This window comes from Theobroma cacao, chromosome 2, assembly GCF_053813885.1.
Source record: "Theobroma cacao isolate CCN51 chromosome 2, ASM5381388v1, whole genome shotgun sequence".
Lineage (NCBI taxonomy): Eukaryota > Viridiplantae > Streptophyta > Magnoliopsida > Malvales > Malvaceae > Theobroma > Theobroma cacao.
This window is the reverse complement of record NC_142640.1, coordinates 1,957,406-1,980,504: the sequence shown is the minus strand read 5'-3', so window position 1 is coordinate 1,980,504 and position 23,099 is coordinate 1,957,406. Positions and strand designations below refer to the sequence as shown.

General features: G+C 33.8%; 1 non-coding gene and 2 pseudogenes across 2 annotated transcripts; all 3 read left to right on the top strand.

The window, feature by feature from the left end:
- Positions 1 to 3,167: 3,167 nt before the first annotated feature.
- LOC18607311 (putative protein S-acyltransferase 23) lies at positions 3,168 to 9,694 on the top strand (annotated as a pseudogene). Its single transcript, XR_016024522.1, has 14 exons — positions 3,168 to 3,310; positions 3,687 to 3,816; positions 3,919 to 4,059; positions 4,234 to 4,331; positions 4,933 to 5,012; positions 5,362 to 5,525; positions 6,552 to 6,690; positions 6,776 to 6,871; positions 7,705 to 7,868; positions 8,099 to 8,176; positions 8,278 to 8,376; positions 8,868 to 8,946; positions 9,053 to 9,201; positions 9,342 to 9,694. The product of XR_016024522.1 is annotated as a putative protein S-acyltransferase 23 (transcript).
- A 2,118-nt stretch (positions 9,695 to 11,812) lies between these two features.
- Positions 11,813 to 21,572, top strand: LOC18607316 (putative protein S-acyltransferase 23; annotated as a pseudogene).
- On the top strand, positions 14,699 to 14,791 carry LOC148763910 (small nucleolar RNA snoR8a). The gene has a single exon (XR_016024954.1). It is a non-coding gene; the product is annotated as a small nucleolar RNA snoR8a (small nucleolar RNA).
- Positions 21,573 to 23,099: the final 1,527 nt, after the last annotated feature.

Sequence of the window (23,099 nt, the reverse complement as noted above, 5' to 3'; positions counted from 1 at the left end):
TAGATTTAATTGAACATAATAAAAAATTTATTTAAATAATTTAAATTTTTTTTAAAATATTATATAAAAATAAAAAATTCATATAAAAGAGTATACAATTTTTTATTTCTTTTCTTTAGAATATCCATTTCACCACATAAATATATATATCAAAATAATTCTACAATCAATAATACAATTAAATTATGATATTATCAATGTTAAATTATGATATTGTAATGATACAATTCGATAATCATTTATCTGTATATAATATAGAATTTAAAGTATAAGATTCTTCTTTTTATAACAATATAAATATCATTTTTATCTATATTTATCTTAATATGGAAAAAAATATATAATTTTTTTGTGACACGTCAAGTTAATCTTCTATGATAAGATTGGACTTGTGTATATAATATATGGCATTTAAATTTCAAATAAAAAACTTTCCCTAACAATGCTTTTGTATGGCCTGCCTAGATCTTCTACATGTACACGGCATTTACAAACAGTTGTGCTTCGAAAACTTTGACCAATGGCAAATCGGTACAATCTCTGAGGGGATGTTAATTAGTCGTAGGAAAATTATCTGAAAAGTCGGCTTAAAATTTAAAAATGAGGTCATTTGGGATGCAAACGGCTCCTGTCTTGAGTGGGCCATAGACAATGCTGGTTGAGTAAGTGGGGCCTCTTCAGTGGAATCAAGCGAATACACATTGGCAGGACGAGGGGTTGCACTTGGGAAGAAGTGCAAATTTTTATATACTAGGCATGAAGGTCCAGCTTTTCTAATGAATTTGATTTGAGTCGCTCCTTCTAGACATTCGCGTGTGGTTCATAACATGAATGCCACGTTTCAAAAACTTTTCCATTTAGGTTTGCGTGCTCCTTCTTCCTCTTTATTTGCATTTTCATTTATTGTCTGATCCTAGGCTTAATTAATGGAACGAAGAAAGAAATAACTAATAACAAAAGACAATTCGACCTGCCATCCATAGTGACGGAGATAAAATAGTGGTGGAAGTTGTAGTTGTTACTTGTTAATTTTTTAATTTATATACAATTTAAAATATATAAATTTAAACGTTTGTAAAGAGCTGACTCAAGCTGATCAGTATGCGGTGGTAGGTGACTATTTAAACGTTTGTTCCTATATGGACGGGTACAGCGTTACGGTAAGTACCATTTTTTAATGAAATGAAATCCAATAAGGCTTATTATTATTAGAAAAATAACGGTTTGGTTTTAGTAATTTATTGTTTAAACTGATCAAGTATTTATTTATGATACAGTTTGTCAAATTCGGCCTTCCTAATTAATGCATTTGATTCATCTACACATGAAAGCTTGGTAGCAATGTTATAGCTGTAAGATAGTTGTGGATAATTTCATTTCATGACAAAATCTTTATAATATATCAGCTCCTCACATAAGGACATGTGTGACGTCCTTAAATCAGAATATACATGTAACAGACTTTTGGTTGCTAGTAGTGCCCAATGCAAATGGAACAAGGGCAGTGGCCATTGTCGACTAAATGAAGAAATTAAAGCTAACTAAGTCATGGTTAAAAGTATAAAGTACGTACTCCATTAATCAAGTCATGCTGTGCTGTTACTTCTAATTGCTTCTTATTCATTTGCAATGGCCTTTTATCAAAGTAATAATGGACCCATCAATCTCTAATTTGTCAAAAGATTGTTGTAAAGGTTTCATGCTTTTTATTTTAGCAAGCAAGCAAGCCCAAGACGCTTTTAGTTTAGCTATCATCAAACAGGCCAGCATTTTAGAGTGTTGGTTGCCTAAAGGCTGATGCGGAACATTGGGAGGGCCATGCTGAATTGCTTTACTTCACTCTTGCGGGCTTTTGTAGGTCATACAGTCCAAGGCTTAATGGCTAGTTGGCCCGAAATTTTTATTGTTTTGACTATGGGTTCGACTGATATGTCATTGCTCATCAAATGAGCAAATATATACCTAATAAATAAATATATATGTTGAATTGTATTTATGTTATGGATTTTATGACCGAAAATAAAGATATCTTAAAAATTACAGCTCCTTCGTATTTGGTCTAGCTTTATGTGATAATTTTTGTTTTATTTAATATTTTTTTATTTTTGATATGTCAACATTATGTCTATACTTTTTAACATGTTAAGATCATATGTACATCTTTAACTCTAAAATTAAATGAAATTACTCATAAAATTACACCAGAGTATATGAATTAATTTAAGCAATTTTTATGAGAGAACAAAACGTAATAACACATAAACTTGTATAATTTTACCATTCTGTATTTTAATGGAATTCCGGAATTTAGATTACTAACTCGTTGAAAGTGAAGAAACTTGGGATGCCATGCGATTAGCAGTCAACAGGGCATATACGGAGAGGTGGTCAAAGAAGTTGACATTAAGGCGGAAGGCTTCCCGGACGGTGGGCGATGGTGATATAAGACGATGATTTCACAGGCTTAAAGATACAATAGGAGTATAGGACCGAACATACAATGCTTATAACCAAAACAAACTGAAGAATAGTAGTATTTATTTCTATGAGACAGATAACAGGAAGTATCACCCCCATGGGGACTGAAATTGTTTGTCATCTGTATAGAAGTAACATGACAATTGAATGGTTGCCCCCACTCCTATGAGCAACTCACAAACTGTGAATTAATAACTAATGGTTGTATATAGAGATAAGGTTATTTTTTTTGGTACAATAGAGGAAAAAAAAATTCTACGATTTAATTATTATTTTAGACATACTAACATCGAGAATACTTTAAATGTTATTATATGAAGTTAAAAATTTATATAAACTTAATTAAAGATGTTTGAAATAAATAAACCATACAATCTGCATGAAAATTAGTTTCATGAAAAGTATTATTTTGGATAACAAATGGAAACAACTTGTGATAAAATTATAAACAAAGAGATATCATTTTCGAGGAAAAAAATAAGCCAAGATATAAGGATGTAGAAGAAGAGGACTAGCAATGATTGTTTTCTTAATTTTCATGCTGTTTTGCTTTCTTAAATTATGGATTTGGGCTAAGGTCAAGTTACGTATCAGAACTTTGCATTTGTTTATCGTGAGGTTGGAAAGAGTTCTTGATTTGGATCAGTTTAAGTTAACACCCAACTCGTCCAACTAATATCCACCATCACATGGGCTTCTTCTTCAGCAAACTGAGCCCTGAAAACCATATTGGGTTTGGCCAGCCGAGAAACAAGGTTGGAAAAATTGAGGAGTGTTCAAGGTCGAGGATGATTGGGATTGTGCCTTGGCACCATCTTCATGACAGGGACAGGTAATGAAAGCATACCTGGATTTAGGCATTGCTCTGTGTTCTGTTTTGATGGGGAGCCAGGGTAGAGCAGTTATGATTTTAATCCTGTTCGTGAGGTGTGCTTGTTTCTCATCTGGTAAACTTTTACCTCTTTGGTTTATCTTGTTGGGTTCAGAAATATAATTAACTTAAAAAAAGATTGAACCAAAACAAAAGAGATGGTGGTCTAAATTCATACTTCTTTTCTCTTGGTAGACATGCGTTAGATTAATTAAAGGTTCAAGAAAAGAAAGAGTGCTATGAACTCGTAAAAACCTGAATAAATTATACAGAAACATAATCAGTGTTGAAACATTGTAGATAGGACTAGAACAGAACTAGCACTTAGAAAATGAAATACAAAAGCATTTTCTCAAAAAAAGAATGAAGATGGTGCCTCTCTAACTACATATGGCGGTAATGGCTACTACGCCCTTCAATGGGCTGCTCTCGACAACTTCCCAGATATTGCTCAGTACCTTATAGAGGTAACTTCGAAAAAAATTTATATATTTATAGCTTTGTGGTGGGTTTTTGTTGAGATTTAAATAAATTTGGTCTTTTTTTTGTTTTGTTTAATATGATTGAAGCATGGTAGAAATGTGAATGCAATTGAGAACAACAAGCAGACTGCTTTCAACTGGGCTGCAGTCAGGGGTTCCATTGCAGTGGCAGATGTGCTCTTGCAGAATGGAGCTCGAGTCGAAGCCACTGACATCAATGGTTGTTGGGTAATGCAAGCCACTGATGGAATGGAGCTCGATTTGCTCTTCCATTATCTGCTGAATCTAACTCTTTATGGGCCTCTAAAAGCTTCAATTTTTATGTTTTTTTTTTTTTCTGCTGACTTATGTAATGCAAGTTAGGGGCTTGATACAGTTATCAATCTATTTTGTCTTCTGCAGGCAGTTCATGTTGCCGCTCAGTATGGGCAAACGGCTTTCTTAAATCACATTGTTGCCAAATATCACGCTGATTATGATGCACCTGATAATGATGGAAGGTGCCCGTTTCATTGATATGCTTTTAAGAAATAACTTAGTTGCAACCATCATAACATAGGCTTAGAGCTTGGTTTCATGTAAATCTAATATAAGCAATTAATTATATTTTGGAGGGCCCAAAATACTTAGCACTATTCTTTCGATATAGATTTGTAGTATGTTTTTCTTGTTGGCTTTAGTTTGTTTTGTATAAATGGCAAATTAAGCTAGTTGGTTGTTTATGAGCTCAAATTTGCGTTTAAAAGAAGTTTACCCACTAGCCTACAAGCTAGTACTAAGAGGGGATAGCAATTTGGTGCGATTTCAGAAGTGGTCTGACTTTGTTTCTAGTAGCATATTCGGGAGAATAAAACCTTTTAAATGTGATTTTTGGTACAAGATTGCAATCGTTGATGTTACTCACATACCCAAGCAGGATCCATCCTGCAATATCAGTCTTAACCCTTTTTAACACAGGGAGAAGAGATAATATTTGGTTTGAACATCACTGGCTTTTGATGTGTAGTAGTTTAATTCAGTTTCTTGTGCAGTAGCTTTTTTCTGTGAAAAGTATTAAATGCTTGTTAATGACAAATTTTATTCTCGTGATGTGTTAACCAGGGCTGCATATAAGGGATTTGCAGATACAACTATATTGCTTCTATTTAGAGATGCATCACAAGGGAGACAAGACAAAGAAGGTACTATCCAACAATCAATATGCACCGTCTAATATGCAAGCTTTTAACCTTGTAAAAAGTACCGGTCACTGTGCTCATGACCTTCAGAGCTATATGCACTTTATACTCCTGTGTTCATTTGTGATTAATATTGCAATGGTGGCAACCTGAGTTTTCCAGTTTTGTGATGAATGCATGAGAGTTTCTTTATGATTTAAATTTGTAAACAGTGCTCAGAAACTTCTGTTTTTCATTCTGAACTCTGTGATCCTTATAATATTCATTTAGTGTGCCAGGCTTGAGCTTACTCAGTAACTGCTTTAATCTTAGTACTAAAATTTTTATGATGTTGTATATCCGATGCTGCCAGGTTTTACTCCATCGCACTGGGCTGCAATAAGATGAAATGCAGAAGCATGCACTGTACTCGTGCATGCAGGCACAAAGCAGGAATTAGTAATGAAAGATAAAGCTGGATTCACCCCTATTCAGCTTGCATATGATAAAGGTCATCGGCAAATCACCCTTTTCCTTGTACGTGACTTTGTGTAGTTATTGCCTTGTTTGCATACTTTCATTAAAATAAACTTTTAAGCTAGGAAATTTGAATATGGTGTCTATGAGAAAATGACTTTTGGGATTCTCCTAGTAGTACTGTGTCTGGAGGATGTTCTGTTAGGGGGCCTTATCTCTAGTGAGGGTAATGCTGGGTGTTTCTGATTCTATGTGATCGGTCACCTTATTGTTAAGTAAGTCGGCTGCTGGAGTGCTTCATACATTTTTTTTAAACCTTACCGAACTTCATTTTATTCTTCCTTCATATCCACTTTCTCCAAGAAAGGATCATCTTGCATTTCTCATCTGTGTATGTTTCTCAAAAAGTGAGCAGGCAGAAAATATTGTGACCAACCATGTGGAATTTGGGAGTGTCCATTATCAAATTACTTCATTACTCTTTTGAAATATTAAAATGAAACAGTTTAAATTAAGTATGTGGTGTATTCCCTCTCTCTGTTTGGGAGGAATTATAAGCCTATATTGAATGCTTTGGGCTAGGCTTTGCATAGATGATATATAACTTCAAAATTTATTAGCTTGCTTTCGAAAGCACAATGCCACAACCCATTAGTTTATGATGTTTGGGACCCAATTAAAAAATTATATTTGGTGTTGCCTTTCTGGGGTGTGTTTGTGTCCGTACAGTGGGGCTTGATTCTTTGGCTGTATATTTGATGGATGGGAGAATAGCACATCTGCAATAGATAATTGTTGCCTTGTAAAACACTATGACACCATAGAAGGTGTGAATATTTTCACATAACAATGGTATTATTAGTTTTGCAATTTATTTTTTGTCGTGCTTTAAGTTGCATTATTGGTTTAGTTTGATGTCCAGTTAGAAATGTGTTCACAGAGATGGTTTGCACAGTTGGTATCTGTAACAAATTCTCAGACTATTCCCACTTGGATACCCCCTATTGTTACAGTCTCTTAATTTTTGCCATATCTTGGAGATTTTGCAGCCATTTAATTTTATTGTTTTCTTTTGATTTTGTTCAGTCTAACGCAGCTAGAGCCAATAGCAATCGATTGGTGGAGAAGTTTTGCAGTGGGAAGATGGGGGATGTTGGTTATGCTCCTATCTTATTTTGTGTCATAATTGTTCTAATTATCCTCTTCATCAACGCAGTTCTTGCTGGTGAGTAGGCTATGATGTGAACATTTCAGTCATGGACATGTTTATTTTTGTCATTAATTATGACTGACATCTTTAAGATGCATAGCTCCAAGTCTTTCTAGGGTAACTGCCATTGTTGGACTTTGGGGATGGATTGATGTTTCCCTAGGTATTGGTTCATTGATAATGTTCTACAGGTGTAGTAGGTAAACTTTGTCCTGTGACTTTGATATTCATTGAATTGATTTCACATATTTGTTTTATTTGGTGGTATTTTATATTCTTAGGCCATTAGATATAATTGTTTAGAGCTTGGTGCATGAAATGCTATCGAACAGAATACCTTTGGCTAGTCTAGTCTTATGAGTTATCTTTCTCATTCAATCACATATGCTTGTATTATGGATGACGTTTAGATGTGGCTTTACTTAGTACCTTGCGTTTTCAATATCTGAACCAAAAATTGAAACATTTTGACAAGTTTGGAAATATAATTAAGCTACTCACTGAACATTTTATTGCATTCATGTTTTCGGAACTATAAATGAAGCAATTATCTGAATTTAAACAATTTTTCAGTCTTGGTTAAAGTTTTTTATTTTTTTTATCGTTTTTTTTATTGGTTTTCACAATCCTCTGCTGTAAAGATCCAGGTCATACTAAAAAAAATGGAGGACTGGATGGCTATGAAGATACAGAGGCACAAGCATTTCTGTTTAATAACTGTAACCTTTAACAGTGGCTGGGAATGGATAAAAACTATGTGAATTCTGTGGAGACAGCAAACTTTATATAAGGGAAGACACAAATAGCAGTAGGTCTTTGAGTGAGTTGGGTCATGGTTGTAGGAAGGGTGACTATAGTATGTAGTATCATTATGTAAAATGTTTTACAGCTAACAGATCCCATCTGCATAATGTCACATATGTAAGTTTTATTCTTGTATGTGTTTCTCGCATGAAGGGTGAATTTGAGGCTTATATTGTATACATGTCTGAAATGGACATTCGATTTTGGTGCCTTCTGAATCACCAGCACCACAATTAGAAGGGGGAAATAGGAAGAGGAACCATCTTTGTGCAATAAATGAAGGGTTTGAGGGCAAGCTGTATAAAAATTCTAGCTTGGAGATGCAGAATTTTTGTGTGGAGCATGAGTTTGCTGAAATGGAACAGGCTCCTAAGGAGGCTTTAGAGTTTGTTTGGTTAGTCTGGTATGACCCTTGAGAGGGACCTAAGAGGATTGCATGCTTATTATTTGTTAGAAGTTTTTCCTAGCTTGATCAATTGGCGAATTAGGATTTTAAGCTCCTTTTCAAAATTCATTCGAAAGGAAAAGAAAGAAATTAATAAAAAAGGATTTTAAGCTCTTCAGTTTTGCTATTATTTTGCATGAACTGAACCAGTAGTATATTATTCACAACTGGCAGGATCCCTTGCTGAGTGTTGATATGAACAATTTGTCAGTATGGACAGGAAATTGGTCTCAGCTTTGCCCTACCTGCAAGGTTACCTGATGAATTTTTCCTTGTAACTATGTATGCATATCTATATAAATATTTCCTCAGCTTGCAAAGCCATTTTGACCAAATTTTCTCTATGTTGTCAGATAATAAGACCCATTCGTTCTAAGCACTGTCCTGTCTGTAAGCATTGTATTGAACAATTCAACCATCATTGCCCATGGATATCTAACTGTGTTGGGAAGGTAAGAAATTTGTCCTGAGCTTAATATGGAAGTTGGAAGATAACCATATTATCAATGTCTTCTGGAGTAGGATATTTATTAGAGATTAAGTTATTGTGGATGCAAATGCTATCATCTTATTGATGCATATATGTTCAGAAACTCATCTAGGACTAGGATGGTGAATCACACATTTTTTGCCTGCCTGGAGTTTTCAGAATTTTATGCCTTTGTTGACTCTTGCATTGTTGGTGATTATATTTATTGAATTGAGGGACTAATATGGACGTCTAGGCCAATCCCGTTGACAGTAGTGCATGCAGCCTTCACATTAGTGGCACCCTCCATTCCCATCTTTAGCTTCTTTGGTTAATTTTGTCCCTTTTTTCAATTAACCTCCTACTGAATAATCTAAACAAGATGTTCTAGGAGACCAGTACTGCAATCTGACCATTATTTCATATTTTCTTATTTTCCTTTCCTCATCTGCTTTACCTATTGTGCACTTGCAGAAAAACAAACAAGACTGCTTTGTTTTCGTTTGCATGGGAACCTTGACTTCATTCCTTGCTGCATCTATTGCAGTTCAAAGTAAGTGGATTTCAGACAAATAAGCCTCTCCTCTTCATCACCTTTTCTGATCGAGATCAAATTAGTTTATATTTGACTTAGGTAATGTCTTTGTTTGTCTCAACAGGGATTTGGACAGCAATACCAGCATTGCCTGCCGATGAAACATGGATTCATCATGTGATTGTTCATCATCCTGGTATCATCGCATTTCTCATTTTGGATGCTATTGTTTTGATTGCTGCTACAACTTTGACCACAGTACAGGTATCCCAGGTAAATCAAAAGTTGATTTACCTACTTTTTAACTGTGTTGCCCACTAACTCTGTGAAGATTTTTAAGTCCGGTTAAAGGATGGCAAATTTAATGAATATGTTGTTAAATTTTTGGGTATCTTTATTTTCTAATATTGCAGATAGCTCGGAACATCACTGCGAATGAATTATCAAATGCCATTCGCTATGGGTATCTTCGTGGCCCTGATGGACGGTTCCAGAACCCATATAATCATGGATGCCGAAAGAACTGTCCCGATTTCCTCATTCGTGGTTAGACAGATGATGAGGTTGCTTGGCCTCCGTTACAGAGAGTTGCCAGTTAGAAATACTGTCTGTGAGCTTCTGTCATATTCCTTGTTGCAGATACATGCACCATGTTCCATTATTCAGAGTCTTTGCACATTATGACTGTTCTTATACACCTTGTTGTTAATATTAGGAACCCTTTGTTCATTATGACTGTTCTTCGTATATATAGATATATGGTTCCATGAGAACAGAATGGTTAGGTTGAATTCCGTTCGGCCATGTCAGATTCTCCACGGGTTTCAGGCTAATGTAGATCGTCGGAAGGGCCGAGCTTAACTTTATACTTCGCAGGCTTTTGTAGGTCACATAAATTAAGACGAAAATATTACACTATCCATATATATATATATATATATATATCCAATAAACTCCTAATGTGTTTGGAAAAAGAACTACTTTAAGAGAAGAAGTTTTCACTTGTTCTTGTTTTTTATCTAAGTCTAAATATTTGGAATTAACTCACCTTGTGACAATAATCTTGGGGTCCCTTTAATACTTTTGGTAATACTTATTAAATTTATTCAATTAATTTATTTCATTTTTTATTCTTACGCCTTTTTAAAATAAATTTAATACATGCATGAAAAGTAGATAAATAAAAAATTAAAAGATAAAATAATAGGTTAGAAATACCTCAATTGCTATCCGGTTTTAACCCAAAAAGATGGTACCAGTTGTTGGGCTTGGGTGGCTCCAACCCACCTCTTCTTTTTCCTTTTCTTTTTTCTTAATGGGCGATAAACAGCCTCTTTGTCACAAACCCTAACATCCAAACCCCCTTTTTTCTTACCTCGATAGCGGAAGCAGTCGTCCGCCTTGGCGTTTAAGGTGGCGGCACCCTCTTTCCTTTCCTTTCCCTTTCCTTTTCCCTTCCCCTTTCCTTCTCTTCCCTCTTCCTTCTGCCGCCTGTATCCTCTCTTTCTGAAAACCCCTAGCCTTCCTTGTGCCGGACGCCGCCGTAACTTTCCGCCGAACAGCCCATCATCTTTTTGGCCTCTCGGCCCTAAAAGTTTCCACCAATAATTACCACCTAATTGTTTTTTACAACCCGAGAAAACCCAGAAAAGCTTTTTTTTTAAACCTGGACTGAAAATCTCAAATTTGGAGTTTTTACAACAAAAAATTTCAGATCTTATCTGTAGGTGGTAATTCTTTTAATAGGGTGGGTAATTTTTCTGGAAATTTTTATTTAAAGTTCAGATCTGCTTTCTTTTTGTTGATGTTTTTATTTTTCTTTCATTTTCTTTTTATAGTAAACTTGATTTTTCAAGAAAAAAAAAAGTCCACGATATGTGGATTTTCTTTTTCTTTTCTGTTATTTTTTCTGTCTGTGATTTTATTTTGAAAATTTTCAAGACTTTTGTTATTTCGGAAAAGATGAATTCGTTTATCGATTTTTTACACTCTTCATTTTTTTCCGATGTAGCCTGGTTTGACGCCGGTGTCAGCCTTTTTTTTTCTGTCAGGCCCTCAATTCAACCCAATAATTAAGTCGCAGTGGACCCTCAATTCAAAATACAATAGAATCTTGTGGGGTCGAAATGTTTCCTAGTACGAAACCTAACATGGGACTCTTTTAGTTAAAACGTAGTGGATCCCACGTTATCAGCCGCAACCCTTTTTTGGAATGTGGACCCCAAAACTTTTGTTGTCTTGGATACGCTTACCATTTTTGGCCACCGTCCCTTGTCATCACTTCAGTTGCTGTTACCGTTGCCGGTAGCGGTTGTTTCACCGCCGGTGTTATTCCTTTCTCCGCCTTCTACTTTCTTCTATTAGTATTATTATAAAATGAATAATTGTGCTTGTAAGTAAGAGGAATGTTTTGTGGACAATCGTACCCTAATTAATGTCTTTATAAATAAAGTGTACATGTCATTGAAAATTGAACTAAAGCATGACCAGAATCGGAGACTATGGAAGTACACAATTTTGTTGAATTCAAGGAAAAAGCGAACAAACTAGGACATGCAGTTTCATATTGTGACAAAGAAAAACGCAAACAAACCACGGTTGCAAGAACTGACGCTTAGAATCCCATCGGTCGGACTTGAATGAAGTAGATATTGCCATTTCTGGAAAGAGTGATGGAAGCATTGATCCTGGATTTGGCAAACTCTCTCCACTGGCTTCCAGAGAAGGAGAAACAGTTGGCTTGTGATTCCTTCTTGCATTCAAACTTCCACGATCTTCCTGTTCCATCATCCTCAACGATCAAATCAAATCGTTCAGCTGGAGGGAGAGCGTGGCCCTTACACAAAAAAGTCAACTTTCTTGCATGTGTACTCGCTATGTTGGCATGGAAGATCTCCTCCATTGCTTTGAACGAAGAGGTTTGTATATCGGTTTAGAAGGGAATGATGATGAGGATTGTGAGAAAAGAGGGGCGTTGGGGCTTGAGGAGATTAGGGGTCGTGGTTCAAGGGAAGTCGTGAGGGGTATTTATAAGGTGGAATCAAGATTTTAGGTTCGAAGGGTTAAAAATGAAAAATTTAATATTTAAAAAGATGAAATTATAATTTTTTTTAAAAATAAAATTTTAATTATAAAATTTTAAAATAAAAAAAAGACATAAAAATTAAAACTTTGGGGACACAGGGCCCCTACTAGCCCCCCTCCCTTATAATATTTGGATTTATAAATAAGAATTTTCTTGAGGATAAGCAAATTGAGGTGGGCATACGTAATAACTCCATGCACCTGAACCAGCCGACCTGCATGAAAATTTTCACTTGTACTAAAATCTTTTTTGTCTTTTGTAAGCCTGACCGGTTCAACTGTCCAGGAATCGTGTGGGTAGTCAAAAATAAAGAGAGTGATATTTGTGAATAACCTGCCCAGCAAGAAAACCGCACAAATTGCAAAGTAACAAAGTAGTTACTGTCACTTTTTTTTTTTTTTGAAAAGAAGTAGTTACTGTCACTTTCCCATTTCAATCAATGCATTCATTAATTAATTAGTTTAGGAAAATTATTATTGCACAACGAACCTTCGATTCTAGGTCCTACGATAAGTAAAAGATTTTTAGACATAAAATAATGAAAAAAAAAGTTGAATAAACAATGATAAAACCTTCTAACTGTAGTTCACACTCTTCAAACAGTAAATTTTAACTTTACTATTTGAGAACTCTGAATTTTAAATTCTGGGATTATTTCAAATAGAGTTTTATAGCTCGGAGTTAATTAGTCTAGACCACTTGGTTTCAGAACTATGAAAGTTACAATTAGCAGCAGAAACTAATGCCTGCTTAAGAGGATTTCCCTTTCACTATCTTATCTATGGAGTTTTAGGGGTGTAATTGTCGGACTGGAATGAACGGTCAACAAGTTTTGTCGGGAAGGGTGCGCCATACGGGACTACTAAGAGCGAACGCGTGTTTTCCGACCGACTGCAGTGGCAAGGAAAGGTCCATTTTCTGGAAACTACAAAAAGTTTCATATCAGATCTGATCTGCTTTCTTTTTTAATTTCTTTTTTGTGGGAGACATGATTTTTTCAAAAAGAAAGCGATGGATTTTTTTTTCTCTTCTCTAATATTTGTTTTGTCTGTGATTTGTTAAAGGTTTGTTGTGGTTTAGACAAAGATGAATCCTTCAAATTTTTTTTTCCACCGCCATTCTTGTACTTCTGGATTTACGGCGGGCGAAAACCTTTTATTTTCGTATCTTTTTGTTTCTTCTGCTTTGTAAAAACATTTATTTATTATTATTATCTCCTTCTCATTCAGCACGGCACTCTGCAAGCTTTTCCTTTTGCCTTTTCTATTATAAAAATGGAAAAAAATGATAGGATTTCTAAAGTTTCTTCTTTACTCGGACTTTTCAATGATGGAGTTTGCTTGTTTGGGGACAATCATTCCGTGACAATCTGACTGTTCAACTGTCTTTGTCAGTAATTTACAAATGGACTTCAATGATTTGAAGAAAAAAGCAAACAAAGAAACCACATGAAGACTGATGTTGTGGCTTTTTTTTAATAAAGACAGCGAACTGACAGTTATTTAACTTCTCGACCCATAACGACCGTTTTTTAATACTAGGCAAAATATTTAAGAAAATATTAAATATTTGTTGAAAAGTTCTTTTACTGTGTTGAAGAATATGGTCAGGTGCAGTGCATAACAAGAAAACAATTCATTCACATAATTTGATGTCGGTGGTATCATCCTAACCTTATTCATGGATACGGAGAAATGTTTCTCTTTTTTTGTTAGAATTTCAAACGTTTTTATTGACTTGAAAAACATGGCCATGTCCTTTTACTACTTCAAACTTAGTTTTTATTTTTGTTTGATTTTAAGTTTTTTATTATAAAATTGTCATTAATTTAAGCAAAATGACTTATCTTTTAGGTTCAGAAAGAGGAATGCACTCAATTTTCTCTGTTTCTGTTAATTTTCCTTGTATCAAATGAAAGAAAATAATCTCCCTTTTTTTGGTCACCATGGGATGCGCCTCCCCCATGTGACATCAAGCTGCATAATTATTTTATAGTTGTGGGTATTGTAAGAGATGGATCAAAATACTTATCAAGTTATTGTATTTATATATTTTATTTAATTTAAATTTTATATTTAAAATCGAAATAATTTAATCACTTGATTTTAGAAAATGCTTCAATTTAATCTTTTACACTAACAGCATCTAATTTTACCGTTAAAAGAATGACATCAGCATTGATATCAACGTTGACATGACATATTTCGATGATGTGACACCCACATGATGACGTCGCATGCCACGTGGCACCAACTTCATGTTGTGCCAAGGCCACGTGACCCTAATATGATGACTTGGCAATGCTGACATGTCAGTGTCATGTGGTAAATAAAAGAATTCCAAAATTTTTTTTTTATTGTATCATAGGAATTAAATTGAATAAAATTGAAATGTTGAGAAATTAAATTGAAAAAAATATTTAAAAAATAAAAATCTTTAAGTAAATGATAGATATACTTATTAATAAGCTAAATATTTAAGTGTAAAAGATTTATGATATTAAAAAATATATAAAAATATTTTTATACTTGATTATTTGATTGTAAAATATGTACATTAATTTATGTTATATGTAAAAATTAAGTTTGAATTCTCTTTTTATAAAAAAAATTTGAAAAAAATTTCATACCTACAATCAAATTTAAATGAATAACTTGCATTATGTTGATGAAGAAAGGAGATATAAAGTTAGTGATAATTATAAAAATAATTATTCGTTCTGACTTGCTTAATTTGGGCATGACAAACCTCTTATTACAACTATAGAATCTGAGTTACTCTTCCCTTTCAATTTTTTTTGTTTATTTTTTATGTTTTTAGTTTATTTAATATTTCAAGTTATATTCTTTAGGTTGAAATTTTTTAGATTAAATACTGCATTTATGGTTGATAAAGTTAGATATAATTGTAAATATTTATACAATTTTATTTTGTATTTATAAATTTTCTGTAGATCCAAATTAATAATGTAAATTTAAATTTAGCAAAATTTGATTATGGTATTTGAATTTAAATAAAATTGTTTTATAAGAAACTTTGAGTAAATTTAAATAAAAGGTAAATTGCGTAAGGGTTAAATAATTCCGAGATAATGGATATTTGTAAATTGTGAAAGTTGTAACTAAATCAAACTATTTTGCTTATTTAAGTTCAGTTCAAGTTAAAAACTAAATCAAATTAATTTCAATTTTGTATACTATTAAAAATAGAAAAAAATTATTTAATTTTTTATATTATTTTATTCAAACACAATGCAAGTTAGTCATCTAAATTTGACTTTAGATATGAAATTTTTTTCAATTTTTTTTTATAAAAAGAGAATTCAAACTTAATTTTTACGGAGAAGATAAATTAATGTACATATTTTATAATCAAATAATCGAGTATGAAAATATTTATATATAATTTTTTACACCATAAATCTTTTGTGCTTAAATATTTGACTTATTAATAAATATTTTCATACTCGATTATTTGATTTATTCCAAGAGAATGGATATTTGTAAATTGTAAAAGTTGTAACTAAATCAAACTATTTTGCTTATTTGAGTTCAGTTTAAGTTAAAACCTAAATCAAATTAATTTCAAATTTTTATGCTATTAAAAATAGAAAAAAATTATTTAATTTTTTATATTATTTTATTCGAATACAATGCAAGTTAGTCATCTAAATTTGACTTTAGATATAAAATTTTTTTCAATTTTTTTTTATAAAAAGAGAATTTAAATTTAATTTTTACAGAGAAGATAAATTAATGTACACATTTTATAATCAAATAATCGAGTATGAAAATATTTATATATAATTTTTTACACCATAAATCTTTTGTGCTTAAATATTTAACTTATTAATAAGTGTATCTATCATCTACATAGAGATTTGTATTTTTTAAATATTTTTTTCAGTTTAGTCCCTTAGCATCCTAATTTATTAAATTTAATCCTTATATTATATATTTTTATTCAATTTAATCCTTATGACGTGACATAAAAAAATTTTTAGAATTTTTTATTTGTCACATGACATTGACATGTCAGCATGTTAGTGACATGTCAGCATTGCTACATCATCATATCATGACCACGTGGTACTATCACATCATCAAGTTGGTGCCACAGGGTATGCCACGATATCATGCAAGTGCCATGATGTCAAAATATACCACGTCAATGCTGATGTCAGCATTGACATTATCCTTTTAATAGTAAAATTAGATGCCATTAATAGGAAAGATTAAATTGAAATAATTCTCAAAATGAAAGGTTTAAAATTGCTTCGATTTTGTGTATAAAAACTAAATTGAACAAAATACATGAATATAGGAATTTGATGGATATTTTAACTGCTAATTTAATATTAAACATTGCCAAGTTTGAATTGATGTTTTATAGCTAGAATTGGCATTTACCTAGGAAATATAATTAAAGAACAACTACCAAAAGGATTCGTAGGGTTTGAATACGTAATCACCCCATCATAAAAGTTAACTTTCCTTTATAATACTTGGGAAGATTCTTTTTGAAAATCATAATGGACTTATTTCATTGCTTTGGCTACTATGTATGCTGATGATAGTCATGATAATTTTTTTTAGTTTTTAATCTATTTTCTCTATTTATATTTTACAAAAAATAAAAAAAATATCAATCAAGTGCAAACTCATTGACAGCTTGATGTGAACATGTTGGAAGTGAACCGCCAAACTTCACCAGTTAAATGCTTGACACCAAACACCCTCAACTTCAAATATAATTTTTTCCCTTAAAGTCAGGTTGACCAAAATTCAGTCAATCTTATCCCCAAAATATAATTTTCCTTTAAAAAAAAAAAAAACACAATCAACAATTTGAGTTAACAACCAGTCAACACAGTTCTCCAACGCTAATTAAAAATTTTTCAATGTGCAATGTTTTTGTTGTACTGACTCTTTATCTATAGAAAAAATAAACTTCTACATTAGTTTAGGTCTAACTCGACCCTTGTATCTCCACTCTAATAAACCACGAATTCATGTTTTCAAACCAAAAGACATATTTGATAAGTGATAGAATGCTCATATTTCTATATCCAAGATCCACCCATCTCTTATTTATGTAGAATTATAGTAGTCCATTAATTAAGTGATGGTGTTACTTCTAATTGCTTTTTATTCATTTGTAATAGTCTTTTATCAAAGTAATAATGAACGGATCAATCTCCTAATTTATCTAAGCAATGACAATTATACAAGTCCTATTATTCTCATGACTTCAACTAATGGATTTGGGGGTTTAAAGATCAAATTATTTTCTGTCACGAACTTATTTATGGATAAGGAGAATTGTTTTAATTGGTTAGAATTGCAAACGTTGTTCTTCACTTCAAAAACATGGCCAGGTCCGTCCAGTGGTTCGCACTTAGTTTCTTGACTTCAAACTAGGATTTAATGTCCCTGATTGCAACCCTGATTTACGTTCTTGTAAAGGTTTCATGCTTAATTATAGCAAGCAAAGCCCAAGGCGCCTTTAGTTTTAGCTATTTAATTCTCACGGTCGTGGATCAAACAGGCCAACATTTAACACTTGTATACTTGTTAATTAGAAAATGAATATTTAGAGGAGAACATATTAATATTTTTGAGATAGAGGTTGTATATAGAGATGAGGTTATTTCTTTTTGGTACAATAGAGTAAAAAAAAATCTACGAATTTGGACATATTAATATCGAGATTATTTCAAATGCTATTGTATGAATTTGAAAATTTATACAATCTTAATTAAAGATGTTCGAAGTAAGAAACTATATAATTTGCTTGAAAATTAGTTTTATTACGAGTATTATCATGGATAACAAATGAGGATATCTTGTGTTAAAATTATCAGTGAAGAGATATCATTTTCATAGGAAAAAGCTAAGATATCAGGAAGTAGAAGAAGACTACAAATAATTGTTTTCTTAATTTTCATGCTATTTTGCTTACTTAATTCTTGGATTCGGGCTAAGGTCAAGTTACATATCCATAATTCTTGATTTGGATTGGTTTAACCTAACCATCTTTCGTTGTTATGGCAACCCAACCCAACTCGTCCAATTGATAACCACCATCACACGGGCTTCTCCTTCAGCAAACTGAGCCCCGAAAACCATGTTGGGTTTGGCAAGCCGAGAAACGACGTCGGAAAGATTGTGGACTGTTCAAGGTCGCGGTGGCTCTGTGTTCTGTTTTGATGAGTGGCACAGTAGAACCTGCAAGTATGATTTTAATCCTGTTCGTGAGATGTGCTTGTTTATAATCTGGTAAACTTTTACCTCTTTGATGGATCTTGTTGGATAGAGAAACATGCGTTGAGATTAACTAAAGGTTCAACAAAAGAAAGAATGCTATGAACTTGTAAAAACCCTGAATAAATTCTACAGAAACATAATCAATGATGAAACAAAGTAGATAGTACTAGAACAGAACTAGTACTTAGAAAAACAAAAGCATTTTCTCAGAAAAAGAAACAAGATGTGCCTCCCTAACGACACCTGATGGTAATGGCTACTAAGCCCTTCAATGGGCTGCTCTCAACAACTTCCCAGATATTGCTCAGTACATTATAGAGGTAAATTCGAAAACAATTTTATATATTTATAACTTTGTGGTGAGTTTTTGTTGAGATTTAAATAAATTTGGGCCTTTTTGTTTCTTTTGTTTAATATGATTGAAGCATGGTGGAAATGTGAATGCAATTGACAACAACAAGCAGACTGCTTTGCAATGGGCTGCAGTTAGGGGTTCGATTGCAGTGGCAGATGTGCTTTTGCTGAATGGAGCTCGAGTTGAAGCCACTGACATCCATGGTTATTGGGTATTGCAAACCACTGACAGAATGAAGCTCGAATTTGCTCTTGAGTTATTTGTCCAATCTAACTCTTTACGGGCCTCTAAAAGCTTCAATTTCTTGTCTTCTTTTTTTTTTTTTTTTTTGCTGACTTATGTAATGCAAGTTAGGGGCTTGATGCAGTTATCAATCTATTTTGTCTTCTGCAGGCAGTTCATGTCGCCGCTCGGTATGGGCAAACGGCTTTCTTAAATCACATTGTTGCCAAATATCATGCTGATTATGATGCACCTGATAAGGATGGAAGGTGCCCGCTTCATTGGTTTGTTTTTATGAAAAAGCTTAAATGCAAGCATCATGAAATAGGCTTAGTGCTTGATTTCATGTAAATCTAATATAAGCAATCAATTAAATTTTGGAGGGCCCAAAATAGTATGTTTTTCTTTTTTGCTCTAGTTTGTTCTGTATGAATGGAAAATTATGCTAGTTAGTTGTTTATGAGCTCAAATTATGTGTTTGAAAGAAGTTTTTCCCCTAGCCTACAGGCTAGTACTAAGAGGGGACAGCAATTTGGTGCAGTTTCAGAAGGGGTCTGACTTTGGTTGTTGTAGCATATCGGGGAGTATAAAACCTTTTAAATGTGATTTTTGGTACAAGATTGCAGTTGTTGATCTTACTCACATACCCAAGCAGGATCCAGCCTGCAATCTCATTCTTAACCCTTTTTAACCGGGGGGAGAAGAGATACTATTTGGTTTGAACGTCACTGGCTTTTGATGTTTAGTAGTTTAATTGAGTTTCTTGTGCAGTAGCATTTTTCTGTGAAAAGTAATAAATGCTTGTTAATGAAAATTGTATTCTTGTGATGTGTTAAACAGGGCCGCATGTAAGGGAGTTGCAGATACAATTATATTGCTGCTATTTAAAGATGCATCTCAAGGAAGACAAGACAAAGAAGATACAATCCCACAATCAATATGCACTGTCTAATATGCAAGCTTTTAACCTTGTAAAAGGTACTGGTCTATGTGCTCACGACCTTCAGAGCTATATGCACTTTATACTCCTGTGTTCAGGAAAGCATTTGTGATTACCCCTGTTCAGCTTGCATATGTTAAAGGTCATCAGCAAATCACCATTTTCCTTGTACGTGACATTGTGTAGCTGTTGCCTTGTTTGCATACTTTAATTCAAATAAACTTTTAAGCCAGGAAATTTGAATATGGTGTCTATGAGGAAACAACTTTTGAGATTCTCCTAGTATGTGTCTGGAAGATGTTCTGATAGTGGGCCTTATCTGTAGTGAGGGTAATGCTGGGTGTTTCTGACTCTATGTGGTCAGTCACCTTACTTTTAAGTATGCTGGCTGCTGGAGTTCTTCATACATCTTTTTTAAACTTTACAGAACTTCATTTTTATTCTTTCTTCATATCCCCTTTTTCCAAAAAAGGATCATCTTGCATTTCTCATCTGTGTATGTTTCTCAAAAAGTAAGCAGGCGGAAACTATTGTGACCAACTGTGTGGAATTTGGGAGTGTCCGTTACCAAATTACTTCCTTACTCTTTTGAAACACCAAAACCGAAAAGTTTAGATTATGTAGTGTATTCCCTCTCTCTGTTTGGAAGGGATGATAAGCCTAAATTGAATGCGATGGGCTAGGCTTTGCATAGATGATATATAGTTTCAAAATTATTCGGTTGCTTTGCACAATGCCACAACCCATTAGTTTATGATGTTTGTGACCCGATTAAACAATTATATATGGTGTTGCCTTTCTGGGTCGCATTTGTGTCAGAACAATGGGGCTTGATTCTTTGGCTGCATATTTGATGAATGGGAGAATAGCACCTCTACAATAGCTAATTGTTGCCATGTAAAACACCATGACGCCCTAGAAGGTGTGAATATTTTAATAGAGTAATGGTATTATTAGTTTTGCAATTTATTTTTCATCGTGCTTTGAGTTGCATTATTGGTTTAGTTTGATGTCCAGTTAGAAATGTGTTCTCAGAGATGGTTTATACAGTTGGTATCTCTATCAAATTCTCAGACCATTCCCAGTTGGATATCCCCTATTGTTACATTCTCTTAATCTTTTGCTATATCTTGGAGATTTTGCAGCCATTTAATTTTATTGTTTTCTTTTGATTTTGTTCAGTCTAATGCAGCTAGGGCCAATAGCAATAGTTTGGTGGACAAGTTTTGCAGTGGGTAGATGGGGGATGTTGGTTATGCTCCTATCTTGTTTTTTGTTATAATTGTTCTAATCATCCTTTTCACCAACTCAGTCCTTTTTGGTGAGTAGCCTATGATATTAAAATTTCAGTCATGAACATGTTTGTTTTTGTCATTAATTATGACCGACTTCTTTAAGGCACATTTCTCATTTTGGATGCTGTTGTTTTGATTGCTGCTACAACTTTGACCACGGTACAGGCAGCCCAGGTAAATCAAGAGTTCATTTACCTACTTTTTAACTGTGTTGCCCACCAACTATGTGAAGATTTTTTAGTCCGGTTAAAGGATGGCGAATTAGAGTTTTGGGTATCTTTATTTTCTAATGCAGATAGCTCGGAACATCACCACGAATGAATTATCAAATGCCATTTGCTATGGGTATCTTCATGGCCCTGATGGACAGTTCATGAACCCATATAATCATGGATGCCAAAAGAACTCTACTGATTTCCTCATTCGTGGCTACCGAGATGATGAGGTTGCTCGGCCTCCGTTACAGAGAGTTGCCAGTTAGAAATATGGTCTGTGAGCTTCTGTCATATTGCTTGTTGTAGATGCATACACCATATTCCATTATTCACAGTCTCACTCATGTTAATATTACAAACCCTTTGCACCTCATGACAGTTTTTCCATATATACAGTTCCATGTGTACAGAATGGTTAGGTTGAATCCCACTTGGCCATGTCAGATTCTTCAGGGGTTTCAGCATTTCTTCAACCTCAGATAGATTTTCTTGATCTCCCCCAACACCTTTGTTCTTCAAGTAAGGCAATAAATCCCCCAAAACTTTGAATTATTAGTACTATAACGGCAGAATGACAAAATCACATCAACCATGCCTGTGGAACCTTCTCAAGTATAGGGATACTATCCGAATATTTTAAACAGTTAGTATTTATATGATTCAAGTAGAGTGCAAGTAACAATTTTTAAATATTAATTGAACATTTATAGAGTTTAGGTGTCAGTATTCAGGTACAGGTACATATATCTTAACAATATCAGGTACTCTATGTCGGTCATTCCTTCCCTACCCCTTTTTAGTTTCTAAAGAGCTGGAATTGGATATCATAGCATTGTGGAATACCGAAGACAGGATGATCAATGCTTTTATAGTTACTCTCTCAGCGCTGGAAATCAAAACCCTCACGACATATCCCGCATTGGTAAATTATCTCGAAAATCTTTGTATTATAAGTATTTTATTCAATTTAATCTCTCTAAAAAAATTTATTTAATTTAGTTATTATGCTTTGTTATTTGATATAATTTAATTTTTATGAATAATTTCGTCTAAATAGGCCGAAGTCTGATGCGGGTTGGGCTTGTGTGGATGCGGCCCTCTTCTTTTCCTGCTCTTTTGTCTTTTTGTTTTTTTTTTTGTCTCTTTCTATATACCCAACGACGCAGTTTTTAAAAAACCTTCCTTCCTTTTTTTCTCTTCATGTTTCACTTCTCATCTTCTCACACCGTAATCCCTTTCTCTCAACCATCTACTCCTTCCACGGTCGCCGGCGCTGTCGTCGGCCTTGGCTTTGAAGGTGGCCGCTCACTATTTCCCTTTCATTCCCCTTTTCTTATCTTCCCTCTTCCTTCCGCCGCCAGTTTCCTTTCTGTCTAATCCCGCCGGTCAATCCATCATCTTCTTCGTCTTTCCGCTTTAAAAGCTTCCACCGATTACTTCCCCCTAAATCTCAGATCTACCGTTGTTACGACAAAAAGTTTCATATCTGATCTGTTGGCTGTGATTTTTTTTTTAAAGAAATTTCTGGAAATTTTATGAAAAAGTTCAGATCACCTGTTGCTTGGCGTTTTTCTTTTTCTTTTCTTTTCTTTATAAAGATTTGTGTTTTTTTGAAAAGTATGAATGCTTTAAAGTATTTTTAACGTCATTGTTTTTCCTCCGGCGTCGGTAGATTCGCCGCCGGCGACAACCTTTTATTTTTCGTCTCTTTTTGTTTTTCCCTTTTCTAGCGTTGTAACCGTACGATAATGAAAGCACCAAACGTCACCTCAGATTTGCTGTCCCTTTTTGAA